Below are 8575 nucleotides of genomic sequence, written 5' to 3'. Positions count from 1 at the left end.
GCATTTTTTGTATGTTTACCGAATAACAACAGCAATTAGTTTTCTCAGTCTAAATTTTATTGATGACATCTAAGGGATCTGGGATATATTTTAGTGGTAACTAACTCACCCCCCCTCTGAATTACTCCTATATTTCCAACAAGACCCACTTTGAAGGTACCAAAGAATAGTATTTGATCTGAAATGTTATTTCACAGAGGCATATTTAGTGCAAATATGGGACCCAAAATCTTGGAGTTTCTCCTTGTTTATATTATCATTTCAAGGACTTAAATGAGAAATAAGATTTATCCATAATAATAGCAACTAAAGGGTATTTTTCTTCTTAAGATCAAGAGTGAAGATCATTTAGATCAAAATGGATAGTCATAGGACAATGATAGAGGACAATGAGACACTTGATGCAGACCAATTAGTATGACAGCCAAGGGACCATTTTAGAATTGACAAAGTCGATAAACTGTCACCAAAGAAATGGTCAGTTTCTAATATAGATTTAAGATTATTAACATGGTATTTTTTACAAAATGATAATAATTTGAGACAAGAATAGTGCTTTAAATTGATGGAACATTAATCAGTACTCCTAAAAGAAAGACATTTCTATTGAAATTAAGAGCAGCATACTAGGATATGCAAGACAAAGTAGACGTATCCATTAAAGCAATCATGGAGGATGCCATTATGAGGACATGAAAAAATAGAGGTCTATTATATAATATAAAAAGATGATGCACTAAGAAGATTGAAGTATCAAATCTTTCCATGAGCTCAAAGGGAATTGTCATGGTGTGATAGACCTATGAGGTCTGTCTAATAATATTGAACATTGGTATGGTGAGCATGCAAAGGTTATAAAAGGGATGTATAAATAAAAATAATGAACAAATGTAACTACACTATTATGATAGTGTTGAAGGTATGTTAATAGTATGAATTAACTTTAATCCAAATCAACGATGTAGTAGCATGTAAAGGACAATGGTCAGTGAAGCATCAAGGTAGTTATTTAAAGTGGTAGACATTAATGACCAAAAAAGATGGCAGCATTGTTCTTAATAACCATATGCAGTCTTAAAGTGGTTCATTGGGAAGACTATCAAAGGTAAAACCACTATAAGGGAGTAGTCAATAAGAATTCATGAGGGACTGCTAGAGCACAATATAAACAAAAAGTGTCATGCAAGTGAGGAGTGATGGAGGTGAAAGGAATAGAGATTTAAAGCTATGAGAAAAATTGAAGAGCTCCATAATTTTTTTAAATCAAGGTCATAGCTAAGAAACAAATTTTTTTGAGAACAAGATGGATCAAGTGAATAGCATGCCAAAACACTAATTTGTGAATGCTAGAGGAGCAACAATATAGAGGGCAGCACAAAAACAATGTCTATGATAGTCATATCTCAAAATGAAGATCATCTATAGGCTAAATAATTAGAGGTAGAGAGGATCATTACATAACAATCATCTCAACACAAGCTTGACCTATAGGGCCAAACAGTCATAAAGATGGAAAAGATTATCAACTATTGATAATGGTGACCATCTAATCAATACTAATGCATGAAATCTGTAAGCAATAATCATTATGCTTTTAATACCATGAAACAATATAGAAAAATAAGTGATATAATTTTTTAATATGATGCCTTCATGTACAATAGTGGCAAGTACCATGATTGAGTGTTAGTGAAGGAGATCATTCAATAGGTAGATAACAACCTACTGAGGTTTTGTATGAGCTTTGACAAGGTAAAAGAGAATAATCAACTGACATCCCTCAAAAAGAGGATTTGTGATTGTGGCAGATCATGTTTAGGGGATGCGGAAGACTTACAAGTAGTGGTGCCATTGAAAGTGCATAGTATATGACTTAATGCTAATATAAGCAAGAGTTGGTTTTTCGTACCTACAAGTTAGGTTTGTTATATAATGAAGTTGAGTGAAATATTCTAAGGACAATTTTAGGGTACAAATATCAAGACTCAGGAAAAAGGCATGTGATGAAAGTTTGAGTAATAGTAGAGATTGTAGAACCTCTAGATAATCACCATGAAAAACATATTACAAACCATAAAGAGTGATTCAGTTACAGGTCAAAGCATTATACAATAAAATGAAGATATTTGATATGCCTAGTTGACATGTGACAATTAAGAATATGATATATGAAGGTATCATGAGAAATAGCCTCAAAGGAAACACTAACCTAATAAGGGTGATAATCATGTTCTTATATCTTTGTTTGGCATTTTCCAAAGAGTAATGATAGTGCAAGAATATACCAAACCCAATAAACAACAATATTAGAGCTAATCATATAAATAGGATCTCCCTTGAAAATGAGATAGTTAATGCTTATATGACCATAAATTAAGTAGAAGATATGCTTATAGAATAATGTTCACAACTTTACACTACAGTATTTATGGCTTTCATACATTCTTTTTCCATTCAGCCATATTAGGACCACAAATAGAGAAAGAAAAATTATTCAAGAGACCAAAAATAGAATAAAAATGCAAAATGTTGATGCTTTGATCGAGGAGGGAAACCTCCTTAATGTAGATATATTCCTATTTATAAGAGGTGTGTAACTAAAGTGGAGCAATTTGACACAAATATAGGTCACCAACATTAGTGTTCTACTCTCATAACACATATAAATATGTACAAATCAAAGGCAAAGAAAAGAAATAATTGGAACTCTATAATGGGCCTCCCTATTCCACATTAAATAATACAAGTTCTCTATATGATTATATGTCATCAAGTTGGGTACAAAAAAAATTTAAAGAACTTTGTATGGATCTTAATAGATCACAATTCTCCAAATACAAAAGGAAGAAAAGACTTAAGGTACTATTTCAAAAAACCCAACATTCAATTCTTCATTCAATCAAAGAAAAGTCTCTATCAAATAGCTACCAACATCTTGCAAATAAAAAAATTGATATCAAGTCTCAAAGAGAGTTTAATGGTTATGATTCTAACCTATTATAGATACAGATGTTTATTTTCCCTTTGCCAGTCTAGGGTTATTGTCCCGTTCATTTCCAAATGTCTTTGCCAAGGAAAAGATGTAGCTTCTTGAATAGGTGATCACTACCCTTTGACCTTTAGATACACTATAGTCAGTTTCCACAGAGTATACTACTTGACATTCTATTTCTTTCCACAATATCACAATTTCCTTGAATAGCTCCACTATTTTGACTTACCTATTGTAAAATGAAAAAAAGGGTTTTACCCTAATAAAAAAATTAATATATGTACAAATGTAACTTTAAAAAATGTAAACACATGAGATTTATAGGTTGGTAGTGAAATATTTTACCTATCTGATTCACTACATTACATAAAAGGAAGGCCTAGTTACTGTTGTACCCCTCACTCTACCTTGTCTGGTTACTCATGTGCCCCTTCTGCCTATTCTTGAATCAAGTGTAGAACCATAGAAGAATACAACTAGGACATAGAAAATAAAAATGGGATCCTAGGCCTTATACGATGACCTTTTTAGCCACTATCATAAAACTAGATGATCATGTAGCCTCAGTCTTTATCGATGGAGACGTAGCAGACAATGAGTTCTTGTGCAAATTTTCCAATAGAACCAATAGAGAGTGAGATAAAAATCATAGTTATGCCATGAAATCTCAAAAATAATAGTTATGGCATGACCTTTAGAACTCAATTCTATATGTCATATGTCACCTTCCTCCCACTCTACAAAGATAGGGAAAGTCCATGATCAGCTTGCTTCAAAAGAGCAATGGAGTTAAGTTCAATAGACAAAGGTTGCTCTCTTTCTCACAGTCGAAAAAGGATACTATGAGAAAAAATGGTCACCAAAGTCAACCCAAAATCCCAAAATCCCAAAATCACCAAAGTTTAGCCAAAATCCAAAACAAAATCACCAAATTTTAGCCGAAATCCTACAAAATCACCAAAGTTTAGCCTGCGAAATCACCAAAGTTCATGAGTAATGAAAATTTTATTAAACTCAAATGCAGGCTCGACATTCTTTATCAAAATTTTTTGGTTGAAATTCTATTATGACCCAAGTTGGTTGAAATTTTGGCCAACTTGGGAAAATTTGAATATTTTCAACTTGGGCAAACTAATGTTGGTCAAAATTTTGACCAAAGTGGGAAAATAATTATTTTTTGTGACCAACGTGGAAATGAAATCAAAAAATAAGGAGGATTCATAGCTTTAGTGAAAAAAATTGGTATAAAATTGGGTGGAAATGTACTTGCGTAAGATGTCCAATTAGATATGTAATTATATCTGTATTTATACCTATATTGTTGTTTCATAGGTGACATGATCAAATGTGAAACATGTTTTAGGAGGACCAAGAAAAATAATACTTTGGCCACTTTCTTGCTTCAAACATTGATTGTACCCTTGAGAAGCTACTTTTGCACTATTCAAAGGTTGTATTCAAAGTAAAACCTACAGAAAGAAATAAAACTAGAATTACAAATAGTTGGAAATGCAAGTTGAAAATGAAGTTTTTCTTTTCTTCCCAAATGCTCTACTTAATGGGAAGTAGAAGAAATAGATTCATCACCTACACATTGTGATCCATCCAAAATGAAGGATCTTCCTTGAGTTCAAAATGTGGCACTTCAACAGTATTTACCATTGTAGGTGTTGTTGATGCCATAGCAAGAGTTTTACATGCATGACCACTTCGTGCAGCTAAGTTCTGAGAAGTAGGAAATCTAAAACTGTTGGTGGTCGTGCCAATAGAAGCTCCATTATTGAGTTCTCTTGAGACACTTTTTGTAGGTGTACTACTAGTAGAACCACAATTAGAATGATTCGATGATGCCTTCCCTATAGTTTTTATAGGGTGAGGAGTTGCATTATTAGAACCTCCATTGCCAATAAAAAACCATCTACTAGATTGAATTGCATTGTTTTCCTCAATTCCAAATGCATTGTTTAAAGACTGAGGCATAAAATTTGTGTCTCCAGATATTTCACTACGATTGTCTTGTGGAAGTGGAGACCACCTTCCATTAGTGATATTGGTTTCATGTCTTTGTGCCTAACCAAACCTATTTTTGTTATCCACATTTGTAGTTGAGGATGATATAGATCTGTTCTTTTGTGGTGACGTAAAAGGAGGTAACTCTAAACCATCAGCCTTTCCACAACCCTTCCCTTTGGTTTTGGTGGTAGTTCCATCAAATCTCCAAGAACCAAAGAAATTCTATGTACAAAAACCTACAAGTTTCTATTGTTGTTCAAAAATTGGGCAAAGGGGTGCCCTCATAGAACCAGCCATTGTTGTTGAAGGAACCTCTTCACCTAATTTGATTAAAGAGAAAGGACATTGATCTCCTTTGGATAAGGATGCTTCACAATCAAAAGATGGTATCCCTTCTTCATTTCCTCGAAAGAATTTTTGAGATATCATATAAGATCTTCCCTATGATTTATGAAGGAACATTGTAACTCTTCATGAGATATTGAATATAAGTTATGATGGACATATGGGATGGCTTATGTGGTGGATGCACTATGAGAGTACATGAGTCTAAGGATGAATCATGTTGGCATTCATGTATAAAGATGAGCATTATGCATTGGAAGGATATATTAGATCATGAAATTTATTTTTAGCTATGAATGGTAGGATACCATCTTTCAGTCTTGAAGCATCTTCGTCAAACATTAGGGGTCCATGTACTTTCTCTCTTTAACAGAATCAAGTGTGCTGAAGTTATGTTTCTTTGTTTCAATATACCACTCATTTATGCAATGTACCCAATTGATGCAACACAACCTCTACACCTTATTCAATTGAAGAGAAAGGATATTGATCCCCTTGGATAAGGATGCTTCACAACTGAAAGATGGTTTTTGTACCCATAGTTCACTGTATTTAAGTTGACAATCACATTTATTCTCCAACCTGAGGGTTTGTCAATGAACAATGATAACTTATTTCTCTATTAAAACTAATTGAAAACTAGTGCCAGCAAACCAAGATGCTTTTGATTTACTATCTTAACATATTCAAGATAATGGATCTTAGAATCACTAGTGCATAGAATAGATACAACAAAATTAACTATCAAAAAATATACATATGACTCATTTCAGTGTATTTAAAGCATTGCTTACATAATCTCTTTATAGTATATTTGATTTATTTCTAAATATTCATTTTCATAGCATGAACGAGCATTGAGTCCTCACCATTTTAGTTTTTGTGGGATTATATTTCATTAATAATAAGGAAGATATCTATGTTTTGTGTAAGATTTTTGAAACCCTCACTAGTTAACTAGTCAAAAATTCCAATATTATGGAATTTGATAGTAAACTCAGAAATCTTTCATTTGTTGTTGAATTTTCATTGACAAGTGGTTCCATGTGAGAATGTCATGATTCCCTAGTGGCTTAAAATAGTAAGATCCATGTATTCTAGTTGTAACAAGTCTTATTAATCAAACAAATACTATATAAGGGTTTGTGAACAAGGACAATAGGTTAATAAGAAAGAGGAAAATTTAATGGGTGCTCTATACTTTTGGGTGGATGTTCCAATGCAGATAAACAATATAATTTGCATAAAACTTTAGGTTAGTTGTCAAAATATTGACAATAATTTTGGACCATTATTCTTTTGTGAAGTTTGATTCACCAATTTATTAAGGATTATGAGTTGGAAGGACTAAGGTTTCCTTATGTTGAAGATTCCAAAACTTGAGATTAAATGAAATCTCATTAACATACTTCGAATGTTAAAAGTGAATATATATTTCTTGTTATAAGTAATAGACAATATTATGTTATTGTACTTCACTATTGATTTCTCGAGGATAGTGTAAGAGTTTGATAGTGCTTGATGCCAAAAGATATCTAATTCAACAGTGGAGGTATTATATAATGAAGATTATAATGTCATTATGATAATGACTTCATTGATTGGTTTTTGACAATAATGTAAAAATCTTGTTTGTTAGAATGGGTATTTGGACAAGGTGAGTTAATAATGAAACTTGGCAATAGAGTAAAGGTTTTGTGTGTGTAGGTTATAAGGAAATTAGACAAGGATCTTGGATTGATAAATATGTTTGAAACCTTTTATGGAAAGAATAAGATTTTATTGATAAGGTAAGATTTGTTGATGATTAAGTTGATGACCCTTTGAACTAATGATCTTGAGAAACATTACATCATAGTGAATGATGATCTTATGAATATGGTGATTGAATAAGGGCAATAGACCTTGAAGGTTATCGACTGAGTAAGGATAGAATTGGGGGACCTATCATAAGTGTCTTGAATAAATGATTTCATGATGTTGCCTCTAGAATAATGATTCTATATGATGAAATTTTGTATGGAACAACAAGATCCTAATATGATGTTGGTTGTTAGAGATACAAAAATGCAATCAACAAGGAATATTATAGCATTAGTAATCAAGTACCAACTATAATGAGCACTAAATATCTTATATCTTATGCATAGCATTAGTATTTGGTTAAAGTCAAGATACTATTGTTTTTATATGTCGGAATTGAGAGAGTTAAAAGGTATTGTATTCATCAAAGAGGAAACTTTCATGAAAAAAATCCATGAAAGAATCAATCTAATCAACAAGTGCAAAAATAATGTACTCACAAGTTCAAATTTGATCAAGATCATTAATATATAACATAGAACAAGAGAGAAGAACATAATCAATTGAATAAGGGCATCTAATTCTAGTAAGGAAATAAGTAATCAACATTTAGAGACAATATAATCATCCAAAGGTAATCAATGTGAAGGAACATTGAAACTTGGAGATGTTTTTCTTTGCCAAGGAGAATAGTGGATGAAACAAGTACATGGAGTGATGCCATTAAGAGTAAAGTTCTACAGATCATGGCTTGTCTTGAAACCTGATGTATGTAGATTGAGATATTAATAAAGTCATATTGTTACATATCAATGAATCTCTTCACTATCATTATAGTTTTTAATGGTTACATTTGTGTTGTTAATGTCAAACTTTTAAAGTTCCATGCACTATATAAGCTAAATCATCAACTTAAGTGTATTTTTTCATGCATGGTATTTCATTTGGTTAAATAGTTGTGGAGATTTCCTATTTTATTAAAACTAACAATAGTTGGATTTGGGAATCTTGAGGCCATTCCAAATATAATATTTCCATAGGTTGAGGCCCCAATTATAGAGAAAGTGCAGGGGGCGCATAATGTGTTTTTGTATGGAGGGTTGTAGATGACCATGTGTTGTCAAGATTATGAAACCCTCAAAACAAACAAAAATTGCATGATTTAGACCACAAGAATACATATTTGATTGAGCTTCACGATTGTTAAACCCCAAAAAAAGGAATTAAGGCCTAACATAGTTGACTCTGATTCAATTTAGAAAATAATAAAGTTTAAATGATTTGAAATGAGGAAACTTAGAGAATATATGTTGGCTTAGCCGAGACTGTTAAAATTCAAGAGAAAAAGAAAGTATGAAAATGCATGAAAACTACAAAAGAATTTATAGCATCTAAAGTTTACTCATGTCTCAAATTTGATAA

The sequence above is a fragment of the Cupressus sempervirens genome, chromosome 11 (genome assembly GCF_028749045.1).
Source record: "Cupressus sempervirens isolate cs-2001-9-10 chromosome 11, ASM2874904v1, whole genome shotgun sequence".
Classification (NCBI taxonomy): Eukaryota; Viridiplantae; Streptophyta; class Pinopsida; order Cupressales; family Cupressaceae; genus Cupressus; species Cupressus sempervirens.
The sequence above is the reverse complement of the archived record's forward strand: the minus strand, read 5'-3'. Positions refer to the sequence as shown.